Source organism: Schistocerca cancellata, chromosome 3 (assembly GCF_023864275.1).
Source record: "Schistocerca cancellata isolate TAMUIC-IGC-003103 chromosome 3, iqSchCanc2.1, whole genome shotgun sequence".
NCBI lineage: Eukaryota > Metazoa > Arthropoda > Insecta > Orthoptera > Acrididae > Schistocerca > Schistocerca cancellata.
In genome coordinates this window covers 597631733-597646760 of record NC_064628.1, presented here as the reverse complement: position 1 = coordinate 597646760, position 15028 = coordinate 597631733, and the positions used below count along the sequence as shown (strand labels likewise).

Genomic DNA, 15028 nt, shown 5'->3' with positions numbered 1-15028 from the left:
CTGAGGGATAGTACGGACAACAGCTTTACCGGTGCATTTAACTTGTACAACAGTAGCCAGCCAGTTGGTCCTATCAGCCAGCAGTGATTTGATCATTTGCAGTTCAGACGTAGAAAGAGAGAAGCAGAGAAACAATATAGCTTCGAATGTCATTTAATTTTTAAAGAGAATGAAACAATATTCGACGAACTCCAAGAATGGCGCGCGCTGCTCAAGGAACCAGATGGAATGCATAACATTCTCTCGTTCTTAGCTAATGTAGCGTTGTACTTAAAAACAAGAGGGATGTAAATTCTTAACTCAAACACAAGGTTACCTTAAACACAGGGTATTTTTTCTGAGAGAGCTGTGTATGTGACGCAAAAGCATGTTGCTGGGTTTTCAGCGTATAGTCAAATATTGAAGCCACTGAAGACATTACTTACAGTCAGTAGGCTGGTAATCTCTAAACTCATTCAATAACCGAATCCGAGAAATACATGGTGTATCAAAGAGAATTATCCGATTTTAAAAAATCATAACTATAATGTTATTTGAGATATGTGTGTGAACAACACCCTGTTGGAAAAAGTAAACTCTCGAGTTTTACGTCCCGCTAGGTAGCAGCAGTGTGCGCTCACTTCAGTTATATACTCCGTTCATCATAAGAATAAACCTGATGTAAACAAACACAAACGCGATGATTGGTCAGCAGCCCTTGTGTCACATGTCTGTACACGAGATTTCCACACACCTAAACATCGCTAGGTCCACTGTTTCCGATGTGACAGTGAAGTGGAAAAGTGAAGGGGCATGTACAACACAAAAGCGTACAGAAGCGTACAGACCGACCTCGTCTGTTGACTGACAGAGACCACCGACAGTTGAAGAGGGTCGCAATATGTAATAGGCAGACATCTATCCAGACCATCACATAGGAATTCCAAACTGCATCAGGATCCAATGCAAGTACTATGGCAGTTAGCGGGAGGTGAGAAAACTTGGATTTCATGATCGAGCGGCTGCTTTAAGCCACACATCACGCCAATAAACGCCAAACGACGCCTCACTCGGTGTAAGGATCGTAAACATTGGACGATTGAACAGTGTAAAAACGTTGTGTGGAGTGACGAATCACGGTACATAATGTGGCAATCCGATGGCAGGGTGTGGGTTTGGAAATGCCCGGTGAACGTCATCTGCCAGCATGTGTAAAATTCGGAGGCGGTGGTGTTATGGTGTGGTCATGCATTTGGTTCAAAGGGCTCTGAGCACTATGGGACTTAACATCTGTGGTCATCAGTCCCCTAGAACTTAGAACTACTTAAACCTAACTAACCTAAGGACATCACACACATCCATGCCCGAGGCAGGATTCGAACCTGCGACCGTAGTAGTCGCGCGGTTCGGGGCTGAGCGTCTAGAACCGCTAGACCACCGCGGCCGGCGGTCATGTATTTCATGGAGGGGGGTGGAACCCCTTGTTGTTTTGCGTGGCACTATCACAGCACAGGCCTACATTGATGTTTTAAGCACCTTCTTGCTTCCACTGTTGAAGAGCAATTCGGGGATGGTGATTGCATCTTTCAACACGATCGAGCACCTGTTCATAATGCATGGCCTGTGGTTACACGGCAATAACATCCCTGTAATGGACTGGCCTGCGGAGAGTCCTGACCTGAATCTTATGGAACACCTTTGGGATGTTTTGGAGCACCGATTTCGTGCCAGGCCTCGCCGACCAACATTCGTACCTCTCCTCAGAGCAGTACTCTATGAATAATCGGCTGTCATTCCCCAAGCAACTTTCCAGCACCAGATTGAACATATACCTGCGAGAGTGGAAGCTGTCATGAAGGCTAAGGGTGGGCCAATACCATATTGAATTCCAGCATTAGTGACGGAAGGCGCCACGAATTTGTAAGTCATTTTCAGCCAGGTGTCCGAATATTTTTGATCACATTCTGCAGATCCAACTTATGTATTAGAAATCTTATTACTATGTCACTGTGTATGAAACTTTAATATATTCTGATTATTAACAGCCATCAACGTTTTTGTTAATCATACTTTGGCTATGGTAAAATAGTCCCCCATTCGGATCTCCGGGCGGGGACTACTCAAGAGGACGTCGTTATCAGGATAGATGTGGAGATGAAGGAGCTCACACAGGATAGATTAGCATGGAGAGCTGCATCAAACCAGTCTCAGGACTGAAGACCACAACAACAACAACTTTGCTATGTAATTTTTATTTCAAAGATCATGTACAGTTACAGTCTCTGTAACGGCCTTAAATGCTACTTGTACGGTAATTGTCTCGCTGTTCATACATACCGTGAAAATGGATGATACTGCTTCCTGCTTCATAGTGAAACACGCGTGCAGAACACCGTTAATGGCTAGAAACGAGTTGTTCTTAATGTTATCACACAAGACTGCAGAGAAAAATCGGCTCTGACGTCTTTTTGAAAAACAATATGTACTAAATTGTACATTTAATGAGCTGGCACAGTAGCTGAGGGTGTTCGACCAGAGGGTTAGCTGCCCTCTATAATAAAAAAAACTGAGTGAACGGATCAAACAAGAGCTGGAATGCATGTCATCGGATGTCCACCCCGAATGAAGTCAACGAACAATATGTAACAAAAATGGGGACAGAACCCTGGGCTACCCCAGCCGGCACAATAGCTCAGCGTATTCAGTGAGAAGGTTAGTTGCACTCTGTAATAAAAAACCTGAGTGAACGGATCAACGTAGAACCCGAATGGGTGTCATCGGACGTCCGCCCTGAACAAATTCAACGAACAATATAAAACAAAAACGAGAACAGGACCCTGGGGTACCCCAGCCGGCACAATAGCTCTGCGTATTCAGTGAGAGGGTTAGCTGCCCTCTGTAATAAAAAAAACTGAGTGAACGGATCAATGTAGAGCCCGAATGGGTGTCATCGGACATCTGCCCTGAACAAATTCAGCGAACAATATACAACAAAAACGAGAACAGGACCCTGGGCTACTCCAGCCGGCACGGTAGCTCAGTGTGTTCATTCAGAGGGTTAGCTGTCCACTGTAATAAAAGAAAAAAAACTGAGTTAATTGATGAATGACGAACTTTAACAAGCATCATGGGACATCCGTCCTGAACAAATAGAACAAACAATAACGAAAAAAATGAGATCAACAAAAAAGAGATAGGGCTGGCTGTCCTCTGTAATAAAAAAACTGAATGAAAGGATCAACAACGAACTTCAACAGATATCATCTGACTTCCACTACGACCAAATACAACGAACAAGAACGAAAAAAAATGCCAAAAAAAAGTTAGTACATGGCGTTCTCGGGAGTGTCAGAGACTATCATATGGGTGTGACTGCGGGCGGCACTTTAAAAAGCCCGCTAAACCCGCTGGGCAGAACAGGTGATTAGCAGTGTGGAAAGGGCCAAATAAGGTGTCAGTCAGTTTCACTTCAAAATTGTAATTTACTGTAATTTAATAACACTTTTAAACCAAAACGGCACATAGCCGAGCCTTTACAACTACGAGTTTGAAAATCCAACTCTTTCATGGCTGAAACTTTCCAAACAAGAAATCTTAAAAGGCAACAAGATAAATTTCAAGTGACTGAAGACATGCAGTTAAAATTGCAAATAAAATAATTAATATATGTCACAGCTAGGCGGAAAACCTGAAGACAAAAGTGGACAGAACAAACATATACAAGGTGCAATACAAACAGCTGAAGGCCACAATTAAATTTCAAAATTTAAAAATGTATTACCATAATCTTTTAAGGCAGATGGCCACAATGTTTTCGCTTAAGGGAACATTTTGAGAATAAGGCTTTAAGCGGCCGAAGGCACACAGTTGATTTTCCAAAAATTCAAAATACCTTAACCTTTAAGTTTTCAATGGGGGAAAGCACATGAAATGAAAAAGCAACGCAACGACAATAACTAAAATTAAGAATAAGATTTTAAGCGGCTGAAGGCCCACAATTGATTTATGTAAAACACAATAATTTTTTTTCTTTAAAGCATTGGCTATAATAGATTACCAACAGACCATTAAACATCCATGAAAAGGACAGTATAGACAACGGTACTCAGACACATCCAGGGCGGGGTGAGCCTGTCTTCGAAACATTAACGTTCACTTAGGTGAGACAGGCGGTGGGCCCAACTACACCTGATCTGTCGGTAACCCAACCAAGAAACAGTCACGGACCGACCGACCAAACGATTTGCTAGCCATCAATCGGTACATAATAACTCAAAGGCCAAACTGTTACGGACGTGATTATCCACTATGGAATATATATTAAGCTGTCAGAACTACACACCATGTTGGACAGTGACTACAGGTGAGGAAAGGACTCTGCCTGAATTTACGTCAGTGGCCAGGACAGGTAACCGGAACACTAACGGCCACAAGGCAGAAAATTCCGCTGGTGCACTTGAATTGAAGTGAACCATACAGTTAATTCCACTGCACGGCGACTCAATTTCACCACTACAAACACTCGGTGTTGCTCACAGTAAAAGCTCCCCAACAGCGAACCACCGAAACGAACGGCACAACATGAACGGACGTGGCTTGGGTACTTAACACACCACTCAACTTTTACGTCCGGGGTCGGTAAGCCACGAAGCTCGTAGCGATCGCCGGCCGCAGTGGCCGTGTGGTTCTAGGCACTACAGTCTGGAACCGAGCGACCGTTACGGTCGCAGGTTCGAATCCTGCCTTGGGCATGGATGTGTGTGATGTCCTTAGGTTTAATTAGTTCTAAGTTCTAGGCGACTGATGACTCCAAAAGTTAAGTCGCACAGTGCTCAGAGCCATTTGAGCCAGCCATTTCGTAGCGATCGGACAGCTCCAGACACGCTCTGACACTGCACAGGGACTGCCAGCAGACTCAGCCGACTGCAGCGCACGGAGATATCCTCCCTGGTCCGCACCAACCGACCGACTACCCTCAGAATGCCGACAACATCTAAAATAGTCGTCAGTGAAAATAACGCCAACTACACACACAACCAGACAAACACTTGCACGAAAACCTGAACAATACCCAACAGTAACTAAGCACGCACGAAGACAAATTGGGAGTCAATGCACACACACAAAGCCGACTCATGAACGATCAGTGAGCCAAAACACTTCGTCCGGTAGGACGACCGACCGACAATCCACCAAGACCGTGGCCTGGCTCAAGTGATGCATGGCGGCAATGGTCGGGCGAGCCATGTCGATCAGACCTCACAGCTCCAACCTGACTGCACTAGTGCCGCATTGCAACTCCCCAACTGGCAGGTCCGGACTGTGCTCAAGACGCTTTCCAACTGACTGGCAGCCTGAACCCGCGACCCAAACTCGTTTACGACAGGCAACGACCAGGAAGTAACAGCAGTCGATCAAAGATACTACGAGAGGGGTCAACAGTGACACCAGTAATTTAAATTAACGTAGTGAGGTGGGAGTACGTTAAAAACAGGATGTAAAATACATGATGAGGGGAATATGAGCCACACTCGGCTCAGGAGGACTTACACATTTTTGTTTGGTTTGAATGCTAAAACATTTAAATACGAAATCCATCAAATGTATGGTAATGAATTCATATTTAATCATTGTTTATCAAGAAAAATGCACGTCCTCTGGTTTCTAATAACTTATCACAAGCTAAATTCTGGTTTTCATTGAAAATACACGTTCTTAATTATAGACTGTTGAAGTTAAGAACTCATTAAACAATTAAATTCTTTGGAGAAAAATCAAATACTCTTTATTTGACTATGCCCATTGTTTTGTAGAACAGATGTGGTCTCACACAAACCAGATTGATATGCATCGTAGAAACATAGAAAACAATAATTTTCATCGCATCGAGCACACTGCACACATGGTGCATTTTTACAGTTGCCACCTTAACACTGCAATCTGAACCCAACAGAATTGATCTGGAGCCAAGTTAAGGTATTTGTTGCGAAAAATAACAAGACATTTAAGTTCCCAAACGCACTGGAACTAATGCACGGCTTTGCGACACGTCTCTGCCGAACGATGGCGAAATGCAGAACAGCCCGTCATAAAAGACTTTTAGTGGCTTGGGATTCTGTTACTGATCGCTCGTTATCGACGTAGCAGTACTGAAATGTATTCCTCGGAGTCCGATACGTAAGGAGTTAAAGAGATTACCAGACGACTGGCTTTAATACCTTCAGTGGATTCAACATTCAACAACGTGGTAAAATCCTATCAGTTCGTTTATGCGCCGCACACAGCTCATGCAGAAAAATTACCATTGTTATAGTTAGGAATTTTTTTTTAATTACAATAATATGTTAGCTGAGTTCAACAGCGTGTTGTTTGCTATCCGATCACCTAACAAGCGTATCGCCTGAGTTTTACCTATATTATTTCCTTCTGTTTCAATATTAAATGACATTCAAATCTATACTGTTCTTTGTTCGTCCCTTTTTACATCTTTATTGCAACTGTTCACATCACTACAGGTTAGCTGGATCTCTTGCCTGGCCAGTGCTGCCCAAGTTAAATGCGCAGGTAAAGCAGTTGCCCCATATTATCGCTGAATCAATGTGCGCGTAATGCACAGCATAAAACGTATCCTCAATTATCGTACTTGACTGTACTCGAGACAGCTTGGCTTCCGCTCCATGTGAAACAAAAGCCAATGAGGTTCCAACAAACATGGAAGAATATATAGTGTAATGTTTAGATCAGGTTTATTCTTATGATGAACGGAGTATAGTGAAAATGGTGTCGAGACAGCAGAAAGCATTTTGTGTTCTAGTCTTGCACAGTGCGGGTCAGCAATAACTCTTCAGCATGACTCTCGTACAAGGTGTCGTGTGGATCATCCAACAGCACAGAGCATTAGACGATGGCATGAACAATTCCGAAAAACAGATTGTTTGTGTACAGGCAAATCGCCGGGCCATTCCCGAGTGTCTGACACAGACGTAGAGAATGCATCCGCCATGGTTTCACTAGGAGTCCGCAGAAATTCGCCGTGCAGGTCGGCAGCTCAACATGCTCCCGACATCCGTCTGGCGTGTGTTGCGCCGATGTTTACACATGAAATCATAAAATGGTTCAAATGGCTCTGAGCACTATGGGACTTAACTTCTAAGGTCATCAGTCCCCTAGAACTTAGAACTACTTAAACCTAACTAACCTAAGGACATCACACACATCCATGCCCGAGGCAGGATTCGAACCTGCGACCGTAGCGGCCGCGCGGTTCCAGACTGTAGCGCCTTTAACCGCTTGGCCACCCCGGCCGGCACATGAAATCATACAAAATTCAGCTCTTTGCGAAGGTGACAAACAACAACGTGTGAAGTTTTGTAATTTCGTTCTTGGCAAGATGGAGGATGACAGTTTCCTTCCACGTTTGGTGTTTAGTGACGAGACAACATTCCATTTATATGTAAAGGTGAACAGTCATAATGTGAGAATATTGGGTATGGTCCATTTTCCTTCACCGAAAACACTGTTATGGGAAGCACGTATATCGATATGCTTGATAACTTTCTTTTCCCACAGTTGGAGACTGATTCAAACGACTTCATTTACCAACAGGATGGGGCACTGCCATCTGGAAGTACAGGAATTTTTAAATCAAAGTATTACTGTACCAAATAATTCAACCTTACATTACTGGCCTCCACGGTCACCGAACATGACTGTGTATGATTATTTCTTGTAGAGGTTTATAGAAGACTCTGTTTATTTGCCTCTGTTACCAACAACAAAGAATGCACTGAGACATTGCATAACAGCAGGTATGGAAGCTAAGACATGCTCGCTGCAGTGTGGGAACAACTTGAATACCGCACTGACGTATGCCGTGCATCTCAAGGGGGCATATTGAACAACTATGAAAATATATGCGCAAACAAAAACTTTTTGAGTTTCCCGTTCATCAAAAAACAAAATTCACTGTATATGTTTATTAGTTTCAGTAATACAGATGTGCCAAATCGGTTGATTATTCTTTTTGTTACACCCTGTACATTCAGTACTGGAACTATCATATGCTACGTTTATAGCGAGTCGATCAACAACAGAATCCACTCCCTTGCCGCTCGTTCCGTTTTCCACCTGAACACCTTTGCCACCTATTCCCACAACCAAGCCCACTTCACCTTCACCCGCCTCGACACCCTAGTTTAAGTCTCTTCCCCTCTCTCTCTTCCCCCCCTCCTTCCCGCCATGGCGCGGCACGAGTATCGCATCCTCTTCCAGAACATTCGCTCCTTCCGCTCCAACAAATACCTCCTCATGCACACCCTCTACCACCACCAGGTCGACACCTTCCTCTTGATCGAAACCTTTCTCCAGCCCCACCATTCTATCCGCACCTCTCCCTATATCCTCCACCGCACTGACGCTCCTGGTCCTCGTGCACAGGGTGGAGTCGCGATTGGCCACCTTAAGCATATCCCCGTCCGGCCACAACCTCTCCTCAATGACCCCACTGAACACCTTATCCTTACCGTCTTCTTCCCCTCCCTCACCATTACCTGTGCCACTCCACTGCTCCTCTTCCTTATGACTTCATCTCGCACATTGACCGCACCTTCTCCACCTATGTGATTGCCGCAACCTCAACATCCATAGCCGCACTCCTGCTGCCCTTCGGCGTTGGCATCAGTTCCTCTCCACAATCCAAGGTGACCTTGTTCCCCTTCCCCAGCACACCCGACCCGAAAGTGACACCACCCCCGATGTTGTCATTGCCTCCGCCAACCTCCTTGGGCGTATCGCTGTCGCCGTCCTTGACCCCACAGGTAGCGATCACCTCCCTGTCCTTCTCACCATAGCGTCTGCTCACTGCCCCCCTCTGGCTCCGCACCCTGCACCCCCTCCCAAGGTCGTCCATGACTATCACCGTGCCAACTGGGATGCCTACCGGGACTCCATCTCCACCCAGGTCGAAAGCCACCCTCTTACCTATCGCCATCCTGACGACATCATCCACACCTCGTCCTTCCTTCAGAAGGTAATTACTGACGCCGTGGAGGCCCATGTTCCTACTAAAACCATCCACCCACACCGTCCCACTCTCCCTCCGCGGGCTGTCCTCCTCCTCCGTGAATCCCGCCACCTCTATCGCTCCTTCCTGCGCACTCGTGACCGGGATACACTTCAACGCCACCGGCAAATACAGCGACACGTACGGAACCTTATTACAGCAACGAAACGCCGAGACTGGCGCCAGACCTGCACACGACTCAACACCACCCTCCCTATCAACTCCTCCAAGTACCGGTTCGCCTTCCATCGCCTTACTGGTTCCCTTTCAACTCCCCACTACCCCCTTCTCCATAACGATCACCCCCTTCCTGACAACCTCAGTAAGGCTGACCACTTCGCTTCCCACCTTTCCGAGGTCTTCTCCATCCCCGATGATCCCCACTTTGATTATTTTTTCCCCACTGTCATGGAACATGCCAATACCTCGGTCGCTCCACTTGCTCCTAGTCTCCAGTACTTGGGGCAGTTGCCCCCCCCCCCAACATAAACACTCCCATCACAGCACAAGACATTAAACTTATCCTCCGGTTCAAACGCAACACGGCCCCTGGTCACGACTGTGTCACCTACCGTCACCTTCGAGAAAGCCCCTATTCCTTCCTGATTGTCCTCGCCCATCTCTATAATGTCATCCTCTCTACTGGCTTCTACCCTGACCTGTGGAAGACCTCCCGCATCCTCTTATTCCTCAAACCCAACAAACCCCCTTCTGCCACCTCTTCCTATCGTCCCATCTGCCTCACCTCTGTCTTCAGTAAGGTCCTTGAATCCATCCTCTCCCGCCGTATCCATCAGCACCTTGCTCAACACCACCTCCTCCCCCTTACCCAGTGTGGCTTCCGACCCTCCTTCTCTGCTGAAGACCAACTCCTCAACCTTGTTCACCTTCTGTCCCTCCAGCTCAACTCCTGTCGCTCCGCCATTTTTGTTTCCCTTGACCTCCAAAATGCCTATGACCGTGTATGGCATCCCGGTCTCCTCTTTAAACTCCAAACCTACGCCTTGCCTATCAATTTAGTCCATTTGGTTGCTTCCTTCCTCTCGCACCGTCCTTCCTATGTCGCCCTCCACAACACCAAGTCCCGTATCTTTTATCCCACAGCTGGCGTTCCCCAGGGTTCTGTCCTCTCCCTTCTCCTTTATCTCTTGTACACAGCTGATATGCCCAAGCCACCCCCACCAGTCCACCTTCTCCAGTATGCTGATGACACTGCCTTCCTGGCTCTCTATCCTACCCTTCAACGGTCTCGACGTATCCTCCAAACCCACCTTAACCAGTTCACCACTTGGTGTAACCAGTGGTTCCTCCGTCTCAACCCCTCCAAAATCCAGGCAATCATCATAGGCCGCACCACTCGCTCCTTTCGCCTCCATGATTTCTACCTCACCCTTTATGGTAGTCCTATCCAGCTCACCCCCACCCTGAAATACCTTGGCCTCACCCTCGACCGACACCTCACCTGGACCCCTCATCTCCAGACCATCCAGCAGAAAGCCCATTCCCGCCTCCGCCTTCTGAAACTCCTGTCTGGCCGGACATGGGGATTGCATCCTTCTACTATCCTCCACACCTACAAATCCCTCATCCGTCCTATCCTCTGTTATGCCAGCATTGCCTGGATCTCCGCCCCCACCCGCTTTTACAAGGCCCTCCAAATCCTTGAACGCCATGCGCTCTGCCTTGCCTTCCGTATCCGCCTTCCTTCCCCCACACGGCTCCTGTATGAACTGATCCCCTTCCCCCACCTCCTCCTGTTCCTCCAACATCTCCGCATCCTTTACATTGTCCGCAGGCTTGATCCCCCCCACCCTCTGGTTTCCTCCTTCCTCTCCATCCCACGCCCGTTGCCACGCCTCTATTGCTGTATCCCTCCCTCTCTCCACCTCCACACCCTCCATCTCCTTCATCAGGGCAATTTCCAACGCCTCCCCCTACCGGATGACGAACTTCGCCATGACATCTACCCTTCTTTCCAACTATAACCTGGCCTTGTCCCCCCCCCCCTCCCCAGGGCTCTCTTTTTTCCTCTTCCCTCCTTCTCCAAGAGTGGATTTTCCTCCTTCCCCCCCTCCCCCTGAGACCCTGCACCCCCTACTTGCCTCTTTCCTTCCCACGTCCCTCCCTAACTGGCCCTCTTCAGCGCGCCCGCCGCTCGTCTCCCCCATCTCTTCCCCTCCCTCCCTTCTTCCAGTTTCCCTCCTCTCCTTGCGCCTGGCAGATCCTCTGTCTTGATCATCGTCAGTGTGCCACATCAGTGTTGTGTTTAGTGCTGTTTCTCCTGTGCGTCAAGAGGTGTGATTTTAATTGTGTACTGCCTTGAGGTTCGCCATCAGTGTTTGTTATGTGCTACACCATCCGTCGATACCTTTCATGCTCCAGTCATACTGTGCCTTGTGTTCTTTTAATTGTCGCAGTGTGTGGCTTCTTGTGTGTGCTACTTTTAAACAGTTTTAACAGTTTTTTATCTCCATTTTACGGTCACCCCGTTTTTTGTCTATTGCCTTCCATGATGATCCCCCTTTTTTATATCTATGTTCACCATATTCTCTCCTTTGTTTTTTTTAAATGTCTTCTATTGTTTGTTCTATGTCTTTCGGCTGAAGAGCAGCGCATATGCTGCTGCTAGCCCGCCCCTATGGGGAATTGAAATACAAGAAAAAAAAGAAAAAAAAACAGAATCCACAAAGCCATCCAAGCGCCACATGCTCTCTATCCCATGAGAGTTCGGCAGTGATGTGTGGTGAAGCTTCGTGCATTAGTTCCAGTATGACTGTCCTGTTATTTCTCGCGAAAATGTGTTATATTTGTTGCAGATCACATCTGCTGGTTTCATATTGCAGAAGTACACTGACAACTGTAAGAATGCAGCATTTGTACAGTGTGCTCGATATTATGAAAATTATTGTTTTCCAAGTTTCTACGATGCTCATTGCTCTTGCTAGTCTGAGACCACATCTGTAGTATAACAATGGACGTAGTCCAAATAAAGACTAGGCCTATTTCACTTTTCATATTTGTCCTAAAAATTAAAAATTTGTTATGTTTTCTTAATTTAAATAATCTTTATTAACAATCTTGTATAACATATCGATAATTATAAATTTATGTTTGCAATGAAAACTGGAATTTTGTGTACAATATGTAATTAGGAACAAAGGGATGTGCACTTTTCTTTTAAAAAATGCTGGTGAGATATGTACTGATTCACATAAATTTGATAAATTTTACATTTAGTGGGTGTAGGTATCCCACATTAAATGAAACAAAGAAAGATCAGCATTTTTTAGCAGCAGTCCATGGACTATCAGATAGTTTCTTTTTTTTTCTTTGGGAAACCTCCGACTCGACCAGGATCGAACCAGGGCCCACAACATGGCAGCTAGACATGCTGACCATTCTATTTTGTATTTTTTAATGACTTGGACTTGAGATATCCTGCTTACGTTATTTAGAGATTTTTTTATTTTATTTTTTAGGGGCTCCTTATTGCCTCCTCCTTGCATCTGCCCAATGTGCACCTTCTCGGCCTGGTTTCATAGCCTTTAGAGACAGCAAAGGACTTGGAAGAGCAGTTGAATGGAATGCATAGTGTCTTGAAAGGAGGATATAAGATGAACATTAACAAAAGCAAAACGAGGATAATGGAAGGTAGTCGAATCAAGTCGGGTGATGCTGAGGGATTAGATTAGGAAATGAGACACTTAAAGTAGTAAAGGAGTTTTGCTATTAGGGGAGCAAAATAACTGATGATGGTTGAAGTAGAGAGGATATAAAATGTAGACTGGCAAGGGCAAGGAAAGCGTTTCTGAAGAAAAGAAATTTGTTAACATCGAGTATAGATTTAAATGTCAGGAAGTCATTTCCGAAAGTATTTGTATGGAGTGTAGCATGTATGGAAGTGAAACATGGACGGTAAATAGTTTGGACAAGAAGAGAATAGAAGCTTTCGAAATGCGGTGCTACAGAAGAATGCTGAAGATTAGATGGGTAGATCACATAACTAATGAGGAGGTATTGAATAGGATTGGGGAGAAGAGAAGTGTGTGGCACAACTTGACTAGAAGAAGGGATTGGTTGGTAGGACATGTTCTGAGGCATCAAGGGATCACCAATTTAGTATTGGAGGGCAGCGTGGAGGGTAAAAATCGTAGAGGGAGACCAAGAGATGAATACACCAAGCAGATTCAGAAGGATGTAGGTTGCAGTAGGTACTGGGAGATGAAGAAGCTTGCACAGGATAGAGTAGCATGGAGAGCTGCATCTAACCAGTCTCAGGACTGAAGACAACAACAACAACAACACAACAAATAAAGCATTTTCCAAACATAAAATAAAAATTATTTTTTCTGCATCAAATGAAAAATACGTCCTTCTGCTGCAATCTTGTCCTTTCTTGTTTGTTTATCAGAAAGAACGAAACTGAATAGTGCACTTCTTGTGTCAAATAGGGCGTCAAGTGCATAGACAGTACTGCCAGAACGTAACATACAGCTAATGTTCACAGCAAACTAACAAGGAGTGAAATGTGTGGATAAGAAAGCCACGAAATAAAATCTAATGGCGGAATCCACACCACCACTAATTGGTACTGCGCTGTGCACTGGACTTGAAACAAAAAAACCGAAGATCCTTCCTCAGTTAAGACGAAAAATAAAAAAGGGTGCACATACCGCAGCACAGTGTAAAGGGTCATGACAAAACTCTGCCACAGGATATATCCCTCTGAAAGGTAATTTGTTTCAGCTATTTAATTGATTGAGAATGTTGGCAAAATTTAGTGTACTAACAACATTTATTTTCCTAAACAAGACATAAATTATACTAAACAAGTTACGTATTGGATACCCTAAACAACTAACAGGTGATTTATTACTCCACTGAGTGGATCCTGGTTGGTAAAGACAGTTTAACACTTTCGCTGCAGCGTCGGTGCAGGCGCGTAACTCTCCAGTGCGGCCGGGCAACGCTCGAGTGCGGGCCGGTAACACTCTGAAACGGCAGGTACCGCTCGGAGCCGACGCTCTTAAAGCACACCTGAGCTACAGGCTGACGTCAAGACCTTGTAAGATCTGTAGGGTCATGTTCTATACTGACTTAATGATGACACCTTAGATGCATTACTTCAATTAAGCTGCGACTGTATTGTGCTCATGTTTTAACGTCTGTTTGCTGCCTGACACCTATAGAGGTCACAGCCGTCATTCAAATATTCGTTATTTGTTGATAATGTAACAAAAAATACAATTCAAACAAGCAACAAATCCAGTGCATTCAGGAAAAATTTTGATTCCAAAACGCAAATTCTTAAAAAGGAGAAAGGAAACTGGATTCATTATAATTATATTTATTTCAAATGCGCATTTTTAAGATTGACTCTGAGAGAGATCGTCAGTTTAGTAGCACGGTATGAGAGAATTAGCCGTCTACACTTTTCATAGACTAGACACCCACGGGACGCCCGGGTCTTTTTCGTCGTCGATTTCCACACAATCGTAGTGATCCGTATCGTCAGATTCGGAACTGTCACGAAACAGATTCTAAAGCTGTGCTTCCACACTATCATCACTCTGCAATTCTTCTGCACCCTCTAAATGACAATCTCCGTAGTGTGCCTCGTCCTCACTACACAGAAAATCATTGTCGTCTAGTACACTAAGTAACTGTTCCTCTGTCAATTTAACACTTTTCCTGTTCTTTTTCACATTGGAAGTTCCAGGTATCGGTTCATTAGCCGCCATTACGAACAATATACGTTCGATAACTGAGCACACAAAGCGAAAGTTTACAAGCTTAGACACTGCAACTAGACTGAGTAATCCGACAGTGAGCGAGGACGCTTATCAGTGTCAGCCGCACTGGCTCGTGGCTTCTTGTGACGCTTATGAGCGTCAGCTGCAGCGAAAGTGTTAACTAGGTGATCAGTGAGTCGAGTGCTCTGGCCCTAAAAATGTGGATAACACAAGCTGAAATGATCTGACGCTGAGC

General features: G+C 45.3%; 1 protein-coding gene across 2 annotated transcripts in view; it reads right to left on the bottom strand.

The window, feature by feature from the left end:
• Positions 1-15028, bottom strand: part of LOC126175487 (cyclic GMP-AMP synthase-like receptor) — a 287658-nt gene that overhangs the window by 249388 nt on the left and 23242 nt on the right. The window lies entirely within an intron of this gene.